General features: G+C 40.8%; 1 pseudogene; it reads left to right on the top strand.

The window, feature by feature from the left end:
* Positions 1–365: 365 nt before the first annotated feature.
* On the top strand, positions 366–5,907 carry LOC108305037 (annotated as a pseudogene).
* Positions 5,908–16,245: the final 10,338 nt, after the last annotated feature.

The following is a 16,245-nucleotide window of genomic DNA, read 5'->3' as shown; positions in this document are numbered from 1 at the left end:
GCCTTGAGGGGAGCTGCTGCCTGTTTTTCAGAGATGCCCTGCCAAGAGAGGAGTAATGTAGAGAGGCAGTCTGGCTACAGCTGCTTTGCCAAACTGCAGTGGGCTCCAACCCAGTTTGAACTTTCTGGTGGCTCTGTTTACACTTTGAGGAGAAAAATGCCTATTCAAGCCTCAGTAATGGTAGATGCCCCTCCCCACATCAAGCTTGAGCATCCCAGAGCAACTTCAGACTGCTGTGCCGGAAGTGAGAATTTCAAGCCAGTAGATCTTAGCTTGCTGGGCTTTTTGGGGGTGGGAGCCACTGAGCTAGACCACTTGGCTCCCTGGCTTCAGCCCCCTTTCCAGGGAAGTGAATGGTTCTGTCTTGCTGGTGTTGCAGGAGCCACTGGGGTATGAAAAAAAAACTCCTGCAGTGAGTTCGGTGTCTGTCTAAATGGTCGCCCGATTTTGTGCTTGAAAACCAGGTCCCTGGTGGTGTAGGCACTCGAGGGAATCTCCTGGTCTGCAATTTGCAAAGGCCATGGAAAAAGCATAGTATCTGGGCCATAATGCACTGTTCCTCACAGTCTCTCATGGCTTCCCTTTGCTAGGGAAGGAAGTTCCTCACGCTTGGGCTTCCCAGGTGAGGTGACACCTCACCCTGCTTCAGCTTGCCCTCTGTGGGCTGCACCCACTGTCTAACCAGTCCCAATGTGATTTTCACACAATTTTTTTTCACAAATTATATTCCTTGTGATGTGTAGTTATTGAGTTCTCTGTTTCATTGTCTTGTTGTCAGCCATTATTCTGGTAGAAATTTCCTTAAAGTTCTAGATTCAGTAAGAAAAGAAAAAAGAAAAATAAAAACCCTGTGTAATTTCTCATTAAATTATTTTGGCAAGAGAGAATTCAGGATGGCTGACTAGAGGCATCTGGCACTTACCTCGTCCACAAAGAATAACCAAAATGGAAAGCAGATAATCACACTTCCAAGGAGGCATCTAAGAGAGAACACTGGAATTCAATAGAGAAATTACAGGAAATACCCAAGCCATGGACAGAGAAGGAAGCAAAGCATCCCAGCTCAGCTTTTGAATAGCTGGGGTCCGAGTGAAGCTCACCAGGGTGGGGAAAGGATAAATGAGAGATTCCTAGTGGTCTACATTTCTACCATGGACTGCTTCCCTAATCCCACCTTGGCCATGAGGGGGATCGTGCTCACACAGACTGGGCAGTGCAGGAACCAGATTGGCGCCAAGTTCTGGTGATCTCTGATGAACATGCCATCGACTCTGCTGGCACCTACTATGAGGCCAGCAATCTGCAGCTGGAGCACATCATTATGTACTACAACGAGGCCAGCAGTGGCAGGTACATGCCTTGTGCTGTGCTTATGGATCTGGAGCCAGGCACTATGGACTCTGTGCACTAGGGGCCCTTTGGGCGGATCTTCAGGCTAGACAACTTCATCTTCGGTCAGTGTGGGGCTGGGAACAACTGGGCCAAGGGGCACTACACAGAAGGTGTGGAGCTGATGGAGTCAGTGATGGACATATTGAGGAAGGAGGCTGAGAGCTGTGACTGCCTGTAGAGTTTCCAACTGAGCTGCTCCCTGGGTGGGGGGACTGGGTCTGGTATAGGTATCCTTCTAATCAGTGAAATCTGGGAGGAGTACCCGGACAGGATCATAAGCACATTCAGCGTCCTGTCCTGGCCCAAGGTGTCAGACACTGTGGTGGAGCCCTACAATGTCACTCTCTCAGTCCACCAGCTCATAGAAAATGCAGATGAGACATTTTGCATTGATATGAAGTTATGTATAACATCTATGCCAGAACTCTGAAACTGCCCACACCCACCTGTGGTGACCTGAATCACCTGGTGTCTACTACCATGAATGGGGTCACTATGTGCTTGTGCTTCCCAGGCCCGCTGAATGCTGGCAGTGAACATGGTCCCATTTCCCTGGCTGCACTTCTTCATACCTGGCTTTGCCCCACTGACCAGCCCGGGCAGCCAGCAGTACCGGGCCCTGACTGTGGCTGAGCTCACCCAGCAGATGTTTGATGCTAAGAATATGATGGCTGCCTGTGACCCCCATCATGCCCACTACCTAATGGTGGCTGCCATTTTCAGAGGTCGCATGTCCATGAGGGAGGTGGATGAGCAAATATTCAATATTCAAAACAAGAACAACAGCTACTTTGTTGACTGACTCCCTCACAATGTAAAAACAGCCGTCTGTGACATCTCAACCCAGGGGCTAAAAATGTCGGTCACCTTCATCAGCAACAGCATGGCCATCGAGGAGCTCTTCAAATGTGTTTCAGAGCAGTTCAGAGCTATGTTCAGGCACAAGGTCTTCCTGCACTGGCATATCAGTGAGGGCATGGACTCAGGGATGGAGTTCACTGAGGCCAAGAGCAACATAAATGACCTAATGTCTGAGTACCAGCAGTACTCGGAGGAGGAGGAGGAGGAGGAAGAGGCAGCCTAGAAGCTTCCTTTTCTGGGTAAAGTGGGGAAACAGTATGAATTCTTTAGTGTGTTCTGATAGCCATGTGTCACTATGCACTTGTTCTTTGTGTCTTTACATCTCCTCTTCTTCCATCTTAAAGCATGTTTTGTATAGTTTGTGGTTTTGCCTAATGAAGCATTTTCATAGCAAAAAAAAAAAAATATTGAAAGCCCCCTTCAACTGACCCTTGCTGACCTGGGACTTGCAGAGAGACCTGCATAGAGATCACATGATAACATTGCTCCAGAGAGGAGCTCACACTAGGTCCCAGACAATCTCTTGAGTCCTAGCAGCTGCAGCACAATGCCATTTTGAGAGCCTAGCCTCCAGTTGCTTGCATTCTGCCCTGGGACCCAGCAGCCCTGCATCTACATATCCTTGGAGCCACATGGACATACTCCTTTATCTACCTGGAGGTCTGCAGCAGTGTAACACTGGTTGGATTCAATGGAGCAGTAGGGTTTCCAGCACTCTAGCACACGCAAATGTGTTGTGCCCTGGAAAATGAGTGGTGCAATGCATTAGGAAAGCTCTCCTTGGGACAAACATGCACTTATCAGAGCTTAAAATCTGCCTGCCTGGGGCTGTTGCCACTGACAGGAACCCAGTCCTCATCAATAATAGAGCTTCAGTGCGCTTGCACATGCTCTGAGGAAAAGCTCTCTCAGCCCACAACTGCTGACACTGCTGCTGCTGGGGGAAAAGGTGTGCACAACTGGCAGCAACCCCATTACCCCCAGCAGCAGGGATGCTGTCCACTGGCATGCACACTGAGGGCTGGCTCTTTCCGCAGCTATCACTGCCGCCATCAAGGCTACCATTATTGGGGGCTGAAGCATGCATTCCCCAGAGCCTGACTGCTGCTTGCCTGTGGCTACTGTCACCAGTAGCAACCCTGTTTCCCCAGCAGCAAGGCCACATGCACTTGCCTGTGCCCTGAGCTGGACTCTCACTGCAGCTGTTGCTGCTGCCACCCAAGCACTCCTCTGGGGAACCTGGGAATAATACCATCCTGCTTACCACAGTCTGTGCCTGTGTGCACCCCTAGGGGACCCAAAGATGGGTTTATCTGGAGTGGCACTTCCCCTGTTCCTCAGTGACTGAACACAATTTCCAGGAACCTGGATATTGCTCCCTCCATCTACCACTATTGGCATCTGTGCACTTCTCCTGGGAACTTGAGGATGGGTCCACTTAGGTTACTGCTACCATTAAAGCCAGTACCCACCTACATCTACCACCTAGAGGCCTTGATACTGACACACTTAGCCTGTCAAAGCAATTCTAACACAAGCATGTGCCCCTTGGGAGCCCACTGGATGTCCTATTACTGCTACAGCCATCACTCACATCATACATGCTGCCTAGGGGCTAAAGGACCCACCCACCTGCCCAGTCATTGTTGCCACTGCCAGCACCTGAGCAGCCACCTGGAGGCCCAAGAATTGGCCTATTTGGGCTCAGTAATATTGGTGCTTGTGTATGCCACTGAGGGGCCCAAGGACAGGCCTGCTTAGCATGCTGCCACCACCACTGGGGCTCAAGGACAAGTTCAGCTGGGATTCCTATCTCAACAAAACTGCACTACAGACAACATTAACAGCCGTAGCCTGTGCCACCCTAAGGAAGTCCCAGATAGTATTGATGCTGTATACAGCCAAAGAAATCATACAAAGACTAAACTACTGCTCATACTCAGAATCAAAGCTGAAGTGTCCTACCCAACCAACACCATAGATGTATCTTCAAAAAAAAAACGTCATTCCCCAAAAAAGCAAATCCAAAAAATCAGAAGAAGCAACTGCTACACCGATGGCAGATACTAACATAAGAGCACAGGAAATATGACAAAGCAAGGGCATATGACACTTCCAATCCAGAACCTTGGATTACCTTTTGCAACTTTGGGCTTTTGTCTTATCCATGATGGATGGTAGCTGATGTAGATGACCTGGTAGTAGAGAACCCTCTTCACTGTGCTCAGCATGTTGGGTAGAGCAGCAAGTACTAGAAACAGTTCATTATATTGTCTCTTGTGGGAACCAAGGAGCTGTTCATGGCTAGAGGTGGTGAGCCTGACAGACTTTGGCCACCCCACTTGCCTCAAGCTCTGCCTGGCTACCCCAAATATTGAAGAGACTTATTATGACAAATATAATCCATTGTTAGACTGCCAAAGGGCTCAGAATACTCTTTGTGAAGCTCTGAGTTTATCTATAAATGCTATAAAGATTTTGTTTTGTTTTAATGCTAAACATTATATGAGTATATATGATCTCACCTCATGGATAAGTAACACAAAAGCCTCTAAAGAGCAGTTTTGAATCCAGATTTGTTTGACTTTAAAACCCTAATTTTTCACCTCTTTCTTCTGTTGCCTCTATTTTGGTGAGAGAAGAGGTATCAAGTGATCAAGCAGGACTACTTCGAGGCGTGGTATAGGGTTCATGCTGAGTTTTGAAGGCCTAGCAGAATTTGGAGAAGCAGAGAACAGGGGAGTGTGCATCTCAGGTAAGGAAAGAAGCAGGTAAGGAAAGAAGCAGATGTTTCCACAGACACTGAAATGGTTTTCTAAAAGTAAATTTGGGGAGAACAGTAAAGATGGCACCTCACTGTGTGTAATCCTTCTCCATTTGAGTGGGTGATGCTTTAGCTAATGCTCATGTCTTAGACATTTTTTTAAAGTATAAGTTTTATATTTTTGTGGGTACATAGTAGGTGTATATATTTATGGGATACATGAGATGTTTTAATGCAGGCATGCAATGTGTAATAATCCCATGATGGAAAATGAGGTACCTATCACCTCAAGCATTTATTCTTTATGTTACAATCTAATTACAGTCTTTTAGTTATTTTTAAATGTACAATTAAATTATTATTGAATACAGTCATCCTTTTGTGTTATTAAACACTAAGGGATATTAATTCATTCTAATTTTGTATGCCTTAACCATCCCTACCTTATAACTACCCTACCTCAGCCACTGGTAACCCTCGTTCTACTCTCTATCTTCATGGGTTCAACTGTTTTGATTTTTAGATCCCACAAACAAGTGAGAACATGTGATGTTTGTCTTTCTGTGCCTGGCTTTTTTCACTTAACAGTTCCATCCATGTTGTTGCAAATGTCTTAATCTCATTCTTTTTTGTGTCTAAATAGTATGCCATTGTGTGTAAGTAGCACATTTTCTTTATCCATTCATCTGTTGATGGACACTTAGGTTGCTTCCAAATCTTGGCTATGGTGAACAAAGCTGCAACAAACATGAGAATGCAGGTATCTCTGATATACTGATTCTTTCTTTTGGGTATATACCTAGCAATGAGATTGCTGGATCATATGTTAGCTCTATTTTTAATTTTTAGTTTTTGAAGAGCCTTCAAACTGTTCTCCATAGTGGTCGTACTAATTTTTACTCCCACCAACAGTGTATGAGAATCCCCTTTTCTGCACTTTCTTGCCAGCATTTGTTATTGCCTGTCTTTTGCATAAAATCCATTTTAACTAGGGTGAGATATCTCATTGTAGTTTTGATTTGCATTTCTCTGATGATCTGTGATGTTAAGCACCTCTTCCTATGTCTGTTTGCCATTTGTATGTCTTCTTTTGAGAAATATCTATACAAATCTTTTGTCTATTTTTTAACTGTTAGATTATTAGAATTTTTCCTATAGAGTTGTCTGAGCTCCTGATATATTCTGGTTATTAATCTTTTGTCAGATGCATAGTTTGGAAATATTTTCTCCCATTCTGTGGGTTATGTCTTCACTTTGTGGATTATTTCCTTTGCTGTGCAGAAGCTTTTTAACTTGATGTGATCCAATTTTTAACTTGATGTGATCCATTTTTGCTTTGGCTGCATGTGGTTCAGGCATATTACTCAAGAAATCTTTGTCCAGACCAATGTCCTGGAAATTTTTCCCAATGTTTTCTTGTAGCAGTTTTATAGTTTGAGGTCTTAGATTTAATTCTTCAATCCATTTTGGTTTGACTTTTGTATATGGTGAGAGATAGAGGTCTAGTTTCATTCTTCCACATATGGATATCCAGCTTTCCAGTATCATTTATTGATGAGACTGTCTTTTCCACAATGTGATGTGTGTTCCTGGCACCTTTCTTGAAAATATCATCACATTTTATTCCTCACCAAATTGATAAATCTTTTCTTTAAAGCAGAAATTCCCAACAATAGAAGGAAAGTGCCCTAAGCAGAGTTAGATGACTAGATTCTTGGGCTGGCTATGTGATCTTGGGCAATTTATACAAATTATCTATTGTGGTATACCTTTGACACTCAAATTCAGTTCTTCTTCTTCTCAGAGTGATGGACCCCAAACAGGCATCAAAATCCTTTTGTTGACTGACTGCTGGGGCTATTCATTGTATTGGTTATAGTACATCAGCCTTGGATATGTAAAATAAATTACATATCATTTATGTAAAATAAATTACATAAGCCAATCAGGGCTACAAATGACAGCCATAGACTTTTATAAAAGTTATTCCATTATTTCAAAATCCTTACAAATAATTCTCTTCTTTTAAGTAGTTCATTAATTATTAAAAATAATGTTGGTGCAGTTAGCAGTTGAAGGGTCTGTTACTAAACCATTATTGTTTGTTTTAGAAACACCATTCTTAATCATTCGGGATGTAAAATTTTCTCTCAAAATTCTCTTGATGTGTGGCTTCTATATAGTTTCCTAAGTAGGCTCCTCCTTAACGAGAGTAGAAGCTTTTCAGATGGGGCAGTTTGAATAAATGACTGCTCTGAGAGTCTTTCCTTTTTCTTTGTTGTTTTTGCTCTCTGTCTCTAAAGACGGCAACTCTGACTGGCCAAGAGGGTTTATTAGCAATAGGTTAAGGTACTGCAGTGAAAAGCCATGTAATTGCTGGAAGGCCCAAGCTTTGGGAAAGCTCCTGGCCACAGGAGGAAGTTCTGCTTCTTTTATTGCCCGTTTTAGGAGAATTGTTATGATCAGTGCAATGAATAGTTTTGGTTGTAGTAGAAAGCCAGGAAGAGTGTGTTCTAAATTAGAATCAGATAACTAAGGGTGAGTGAGTACACATTTTTCACCCACTTCCTTCAGTGAGATGGAGCAGATTATACATATGAGTTTAGGGAAATAAAAATAATTGTTAGAAATTGATCAAACCTTGGTATTTGAACAAGATCACATGACAGTTGTTGCTTAGAGAGCAGGAATGTAGCTAATTCTTGATTCCCTCAGAAATGAGTAGCTGTGGATTCTGGTTTCTATAGATTATTCCTGCTGTTGCATTCCCCCTGCCATCTCCTTATACTTGGGCTTTTGGGCCCTTTATCTGCTTATAACCTCCTCTACCAAAGAGGACTGGCAGCCAGGGCTGGGGGTAGGCAAGACAGCATCCCCCAGTTAGAGATTTGGTTTCTAATGTTCAGTTCTGGAAAGAGGTCTGTGGTAAAGGAGACAATGCCATAAAATATGGTTTGGGGGCTGTCCATGTTGTCCTTCCTTCTCCTTCCTCCTTACCACATATAATCAGGAACTGGCTGTCTAGCAACTCTCCTATGCTCTGGGGAAAAGCAGTCTAAAGTGGGTGGGGAGAGGGAAGAGGACTGCTTTCCCCACTCTCTTGATGTAGATCCCACTCTTAAGTGTGCAGTGCTCTTTCCAGTGAGCTGAGTTATTATCAGAAGACCTGCAGTTTTCCTCTTTCATAATTGCAATGCAAACAGCTGCAGGGAAAACACACTGCAATTTGGAGAGCTGTAGTTGTTTCATTGTAAAATGGTAGCTGTCTTAGGAGATGAGAACACAGTTTCCAGCATTAGCTTGGGGCTGAACTTTGGCTCCTTAGTTGTGAATTACCACTTTTTATCTGACCAGAGTTGTTTTTCTATCCTCACTTCTGCCTGTGAGAACTGCTTTTTTAAAAAATAGAAATACACCTTTATGTCTATGGGTACGTTTAAATGACTTGGGGATTTGTGAGTAGATTGGTTATTGAGTCACAACTTTGCAGATTGTCTTTAGATATAGTGTTAATGTTGATAAATAAAGACAAATTAAATCTACAATCTAAGCTAAGCTCTTTGGAGCCTCCCATTCATTGGAAGTTATTGAGCCTGAGGGGTCAGAACATCGTTGGTATGTAGTATATGGGGCCAGACAGCCTGCCTTGGCTACCAGCCATCTCTATGACCTTGGACAAGTTATTTAACCTTATATATATTCTGGTTTGATAAATAGAGATAATAATAGTGAGGATATTTACAGTGGACATTTGTCACTCTTTTTGGTCGTCCAGTGTGTGGACTCTCCCTCATGTGACTCAAGAATACATTCATTATATAATGCCAGCTACTTACTCTCCCATCCTCCCTTGTAATTATGGTGTGGGCACCTGCCCCAGAGCTGCAGGTAACAAGTGACTTCTCACAGTAGATGGTGGTAGAAGAACCAAGTTCAAGAGCAGCAGTGGTGGAAAGGATGGCAGTCCCAGTGGTTAGCGCTACAGGCTGGCCAATTCCCAGAGCAGCAATGGTCCCCTCACCAAAATGGGGTTTAATTGTGTGATGCTTAGTTGGTGCTCCAGCCTGCAGAGCCTCAGAAGGGTTCTCCAGCCCTTCCATAATCCTGTAAGCTGCCTGATATCCTCCTTAAATCAGCCCAAATTGGTTTCTATAGCTTGCACTATAAGTCCTGATTGGTATAGTATCTTAGCGAAGTGAATATTAAATGAGATAATACAAGGAAAGTGTTTGGCACAGGGGCATAACACCTAGTAGATGCTCAAGGAATACTATGTTAATAATAATAATAGGTATAGTAAAAGCAACCAGAGATTAGATGGAAAACAGACCTAAGGTGTTGTCAGCTTTCTAGGAAGAGAGTTTGAAGGTTAACTGCTGGATGGAATCTATCAATGTAATCTTGGTTATCATAGAATTAACTGGACTTAGCCCAGCTTCCTTTTTTTATTGATAAGGAAGCTTCAGGGACATTGGGTAAATTACTTAGTGCCACCAGCTAGTGACTGACAGAGCCAAGCTGGAGGCTTTTGAACTGTCTGTTCTTTATTCCACACACTGTTCCATGCATTTCAATTTAAGAATTTAACAAACACATATGTATGCCATGGATTAGGTTCTCTAAGGAACTAAAAAAGAGCTATGGTTGGTACCTGGAATTGTTCAATGCCATCTCTCATGATCATCATTGAACCTGGTGAAGCAGAATGCTCTCATGCCCAATTACAGAACAGACTAAAAAAGCACAGTGCATAGCCACAGACAGAGAAGTCACTATGGCTAAAGTCAGGGAAGATCTCATGGGAAGGTGAGAATTGAAGCTGATGTGTGAAGTGACCTTTACCACCTAAATAAGGTGAGTTTTTTTTTGTTTTGTTTTGTTTTTTTTAATGTTAGGGTAAAGCCAAAGTTAGACATTTACTGTGGGTTTACTTGTTTGTTTTTGAGAGGGCATTAGGATAGAACTTTTAAAAATACCATGGAAATTATAGGATATAAATTATAATGTTTAAATTTTAAAAAGTCTTAAAATCTCTGCTGAAAACAGAGGGCTGTTTTCTTGATTCTTAACTATCTTTGGAAAATAAGCCAAACTCAATCTGTTAAAAAGTTTAATAAAAGTATCTTTATGGAACTTTTATATCATTTGGTGGCATTTTTGTTTGTTTGTTTTGTTTTGCTTTGTTTTGTTTTTGAGATGGAGTCTCACTCTGTCACCCAGGGTGGAGTGCAATGGCATGATTTTGGCTAACTGCAACCTCTGCCTCCTGGATTCAAGCAATTCTCCTGTCTCAGCCTTCTGAGTAGCTGGGATTACAAATGCACACCTAGCTAATTTTTGTATTTTTAGTAGAGACAGAGTTTTGGCTAGGCTGGTCTCAAACTCTTGGCCTCAAGTGATCCACCTGACTTGACCTTTCAAAGTGCTGGGATTACAGGCATAAGCCACCGCACCCAGATTCATCTGGTGTTTTAAAGCACATTTATGGGCATGACCTTTGATCACAGTGGCAACAATGAGATTTGAGCAGAAACTTTTTATATTTAACGAGGAGAAAACTGAAGCTCAGGAGGCTTAAATGGCTTGCTTACATCATAAAAAGTTGGTTTATTTAACAAAATTCAGATTTCTTGACTTTGGTTCTAAAATTCTATTTGCTAAAAAAAAAAGTTCATGTTTCAAAAAGCAACTCTGGAAACATTGCATATTGTCATAATGGCCTCTATTTTAATTTGCTTGGGTATGCCTCTCTCTGTATCTCAAAGCTTCTTTACCAGTGAACTAAAAGGAATTTCTACACCATTGCCAATTCTAGATTGTCTAAATTGTGTTTGTAAACTGCATCTATTGGGTTTCTGATTGCTTAGAACTTCAGGCTGTAGCAATGTCATAAACCGATCTTACAGGGACTCAAGTTGCTTGCTGAGCCTGATGGTTCCTTCTGGAATACACTACCATAGGTAGTTGAAAGCTTTTGTTTTGTTTTAAAACTAGATAATCCCACATTTAGAATTTTTCTCAAGGGAGAACACTAACATATTCCAATCTGTCAAAAGGTGAAGAAAGTTTATTTTCTTTTTGCTAGCTAAAGAAGATAATGAAAAGAGGAATCTGAAATTTGAAATCTCCAATCCATAGGTAGAAAGTGCCAGAAATCACACTTATGGGTTGTTTTGATTTTATTGTCCTAAGAAGTTATCCTTCCCTCCCTCCCTCCCCTCTTTCCTTCCCCTCCCTCTCTCCCCACTTCTTTTTTTTTCTTCCTTCCTTCCTTCCTCCTCCTATTTTTCTTTATTTCACTCTCTCTTTCACAAATAAGACTTTCCTTAGCTGGAAACTATATCCTGCTATAAAATTGTGTGTTCATACAGTTTTCATTTTTCTTGAATTTTCAGCACAGTATTGAACACTATAGCCCTGCTTCCATCATCCACACCTTTTCGAAACACTATTTTCTACTGGCTTCCACCCTCTACTGGTCTTTCAACTAAAATTTCTCTCTGTTCTTCCTAAATTCCCTTTCAGATTCATGCTACTCTATATGACCATTAAGTGTCAAAATTCCTAAAAACTCATTCCTGGGTCCTGTTCTCTTCTTGCTCTGTATTTCCTCCTCAGGCAAGCTCTATGTTCAGGATTGAATTCCTGACTACAAGACCATAACTTGGAAATGTGTATCTCCAATCCAGATCTCTCCTTTGAATACCAGGTCAAGCATGTCCTCAAGTATCTACTTGGTCATCTCAGAAACATCTTAAATTCAACATGAACAAAACAAATTCATCATGTTCCTTCTACTAAACCTGACCGACACTCACTATTCCCAAATCTCAGTGAACATAATGGCATCCTGCAGTTGGGTCAACTTGGGCATCATTCGCTCTCTCAAATCCTGTATACGATCCATCAGCAGCTGTGATATTTCCCATATCTGTCCACTTTCCTCCATTTCTGCTGTCACCACTGGTCCTGACTTCCATCACTTTTTACCTGGATGGTTGCTGGAGCCTCCTCACAGCCCTGCCTACATCTTTTCAACATTCTTCCACCGTCACAGGTGAACAGTGTAGTTCAAGTTGTGATGATATTCACATAAACAGCCTACGATACATTCAATCCAGGCACTTAGTAAATATTTGTTAGCTGCTGTATTTCTTCTGTAAGGTGGGATGCTTGTGGCCTGGGCTCTGAAATAAAGATCATCATGTGATCATTACCTCTAACTTTAGTCTCCTTCTTCCCTTCCTTCAAACCTCAGAGCAAAGGCCAGAGAAATCATGTTTTTGCAACAATATCAGGGACAAAATAAGCTGAATGAAATAATTTTGAGAACAGGCTGAAATAATCAGTGATACATAATTTCAATCTTAGGTCAAAAATTTGGGGGAGAAGGAAAAGAACAATTACAGGAGTTTTCATCTAAAGGTACAAGTATAAATAAAGACATGCACAATTATGGGTGTACTTATGCACACTAATACACACACACACACACACACACAAACACACACACACACACACACTCTGTACCCAGTACCTTATCCATGCTAATACACATAGTAAATGAATGTTGAACAAATGAACAAAACAAAGCCAGCTCCTTATCAGGTTTGGATAAAATATTGGCGGCTTGTTGTTGTAGGTCACCAGAAAATGAACTGAAAACAAAATAAATTTACTGGTTAAGATGCTTTCTTAAATAATTCTTTTTCAAAATTATTCTAAAACAAAATTTATCCCCCAAAGTTCTTAGAGTCGAAAAAGATTACACTTCTTTAATTCTTTTACTTGACTCTATTCCATATTTATACCCTCACTAATATTTTATTTGTGATCCTCAGAGGTAAGTATCCCATTTTCCCACTTGATAGACTAGGAAACTAAGGGATATGCAAACGTAACTTTGGAAAAAGGCAAGTAATGGCACAACAGAATTTCTCTTAAAGTATGGTTTTCCATACTAGTGATGTCCCCCAAGTCAGTAATATTTTTAAACATACACAGTAAAGATTCAATTTTCTTAAGAGTTTGGTTCTTCTTAAATTGATCTATAGATTCAGTATATTCTGAATCATACTGTCAGCAAGCTATTTTTTTTAGAAATTCAGACACTAATTATAAAATGTATATGAAAATGCAAATGATTGAATGAATTTAAAAAGAAGAACAAAGTTGATGGCCTTATGTTACCCAATTTCAAGATTTGATATAGTGTTAAATCATCAAGACAGTGTGGTAGTGGTGGAACTGTAGATACGTAAATGCATGGAAAGAAAAACCCAGAAATAGACTCATATTTATGATCCATTGACTTTTTTACAAAGATGGAAATTTAATGGGGAAAAGACAGTCTTTTCAACAAGTGGTGGTAGAACAACTGGATGTTTGTAAGGGAACAATGAACCTTGATTCTTACCGCAGATTATACAAAATGAATGCTCTCATTCATTCCAAGAGATAATGAGACACCCAGGTGAGAGGGGGTTTCCAGCTAATTTCCAACTAGCCTGTGCACTGGAAGGAATGTGCATAGGGTAGAACCTTGGTTAGTTTGCCTCATTTGCAGTGGGGAAGAGCCTGGCCCCTCCTCTTCCTGTGTGGAACCTGGGATTCAAGTTGTGGTCAGCAAGCTCTGTAGCAGGGACTCTGGTCTTGCGAGAGTCCGTTTCCCCTTTTCTTCCTTTTCACCTAATACAACCCTGTCCTATTCATCATTTAAATTGTCTGTGAGCCTGAATTTTCATGGCTGTGGGGCAAAGAAGCCCATCTTTAACTGAATAAAGGAAAAGTCCTGCAAAAATATTTGCTATGTATCAGCAAAAATGGATGATAAATGTAAATTTAAGAGCCAAAATGATAAAAATTCTAGAAGAAAACATAGGAGAAAATCTTTATGTTTTTGAGGAAGGCAAAGAGTTCTTAGATGCCCAAATCATGATTCATTAAAGAAACAATGATAAAGTGGACTTTAACAAAATTAAAATCTTTTGCTCTTCAAAAGACATCTTTAGAAAAATTAAAAGGCAAGCCATAGAATTGGAGACAATTATTGCAATGTTATGTGTTAGTTATCTATTGTTCCATAAAAAATTAAGCACAAAACATAGAAACTTGAAACAACAAACAATTATTATCTCACAGTTTTTGTGGGCCAAAATCTGGGAACTGGCAATTAAGCTGTTAGCTGGGATAAAATCATCTAAAGACTGATCTTGGGGACGATTCGCTTTCAGGCCATCTTATGTGGCTACTGGTAGAAGATCTAGACGATTACCTCAGTTTCTGCATACATGAGCCTCTCCATAGGACTCTTGCCTGTCCTCATGACATGGCAACCGCCTTCTCATGAGTGAGTAGCTAAAGAGGGAGAAGTGAATAAGTGCACTAAAGATAGCAGCTGCAGTCATTTTATGATCTAATCTCTGGAGCAACGTCCATAACTGTGTGATGTTCTATTTGTTAGAAGTGAGTCCCTAAATCCAGCCTATACACAAGGGAAGCTGAACTAAGCTATACCTCTTGAGTGGACAAGTATTCAAGAATTTGTGCACATAACTATAAAACCACCACAGTATGTACCTTATAAAAATTTTTATACACAGAATAGACAGCAAACACTTCAACTCTATAATAAGCAAAATTCTATGAAAATGAGTAAAAGAGTTGAATAGTTACTTTTAAAGGAAGATTTTCTCATGTCTAATAAACCACATGAAAATATGCTCAACATCATTAGTCATCAGAGAAATGTAAATAAAAACCACTATATTTCTGCCAGAATGGTTAAAATTAAAAAGACTGAAAATCTTGACTAAATTCTGGCAAGGATGTAGAGTCATTGGAATGCAACATTGCTGGTGGGAATGTAAAAAGACTATAACCACTTTGGAAGATGTTAATTTTTTAAAAGTTGAACATACAGTTAACATAAACCTTAACCATCCCACTTTGAGGTATTTACTGAAGAAAAATGAAAACATATGACAGTGTAAGTTTGTGTACATATGTGCACAGTAATTTTATTTGCTCTAGCTATAAGAACTGGAAATAATCCAAATGTCTTTCAACAGGTAGCGGAGAGACAAAATGTGGTACAGCCATACAAGGGGGTACTACCCAGCTATACAAAGGAATGAGCTACTAACACATGAAGTAATCTCAAAATTATCATGCTAAGGGAAAGAATTCAGACACAAAGGAATACGTCTGAATATGAGTTTAGTTATATAAAATTGTAGAACATGTAAGCTAACCAATAGAGATCAATGCAGATCAATTTTTGCCTTGATGTGGGTGTGGGTAGAGGGAAGAATAGAGTACAAAGGGAACACAGAGTATCTTTTAGGAGTGATGGAAATCTTTTGTATCTTGAACATTGGAGTGTTTTCAAGAGTGTACATATCTGTCAAAACTTCTTAATTTGTGTACCTTAAATAAATGGAGTTTTCTGAATACAAATTATAATCCCAATGAAGCTGACTTTAAAAAGGGGGGTGAAGGAGAAACTAAAAGTCAATAATTTTCACCTTTAAAACTGTCGAATGCCACGTTGTATGACTACGTTTATCATTTGCGTAACTTGTGTGTTGGTGAGGCATTTTAATGACCTGATTAGCTGTGTTTTAGTCTGTGAAATGTGTGTATTTGGCAGAGTTGTAACCAGGCAGGAGAGGAAGAGAGGGTTTGTTGTGGTACATTAGGCCATCTCTGAGGTTCCTCCCAATTGTTGCATAATCCTATCTTCTGTCCCTACGTGGACAAGAGCCCAGGCCTTGTAATTCAACAGACCTGAATTCAATTCCGGCTCTGCTATTTCTAGCAGTGTGACCCTGGGCCAGTTACTAAGTTTCAGTTTCATCAGAGGTAAAATAAGGATAATGTACTTACATAGAAATGAGCTGACATATAAAACACTCAGCACACAAACAGGAAGGTACAGAAAAGGTATATGATAAGTGTTCAGCTTTACCCTTTCCCCTTCCAGAAAACTCTTAACACTAATAAATAAAATTTAAAATTTTGGGTTCTAAGAAAATTAGTAATTTTCAGGAGCATTAAAATATCAGCAAAATCATTAGCTGGGCATGGTGGCGCGTGCCTGTAATCCCAGCGACTCAGGAGGCTGAGGCAGGAGAATGGCCTGAACCCAGGAGGCGGAGGTTGTGGTGAGCCGAGATCGCGCCATTGCACTCCAGCCTGGGTAACAAGAGCGAAACTCCCTCTCAAAA

Source organism: Cebus imitator, unplaced genomic scaffold, assembly GCF_001604975.1.
Source record: "Cebus imitator isolate Cc_AM_T3 unplaced genomic scaffold, Cebus_imitator-1.0 Scaffold2, whole genome shotgun sequence".
Lineage (NCBI taxonomy): Eukaryota > Metazoa > Chordata > Mammalia > Primates > Cebidae > Cebus > Cebus imitator.
This window is presented reverse-complemented; position numbering and strand designations above follow the sequence as displayed.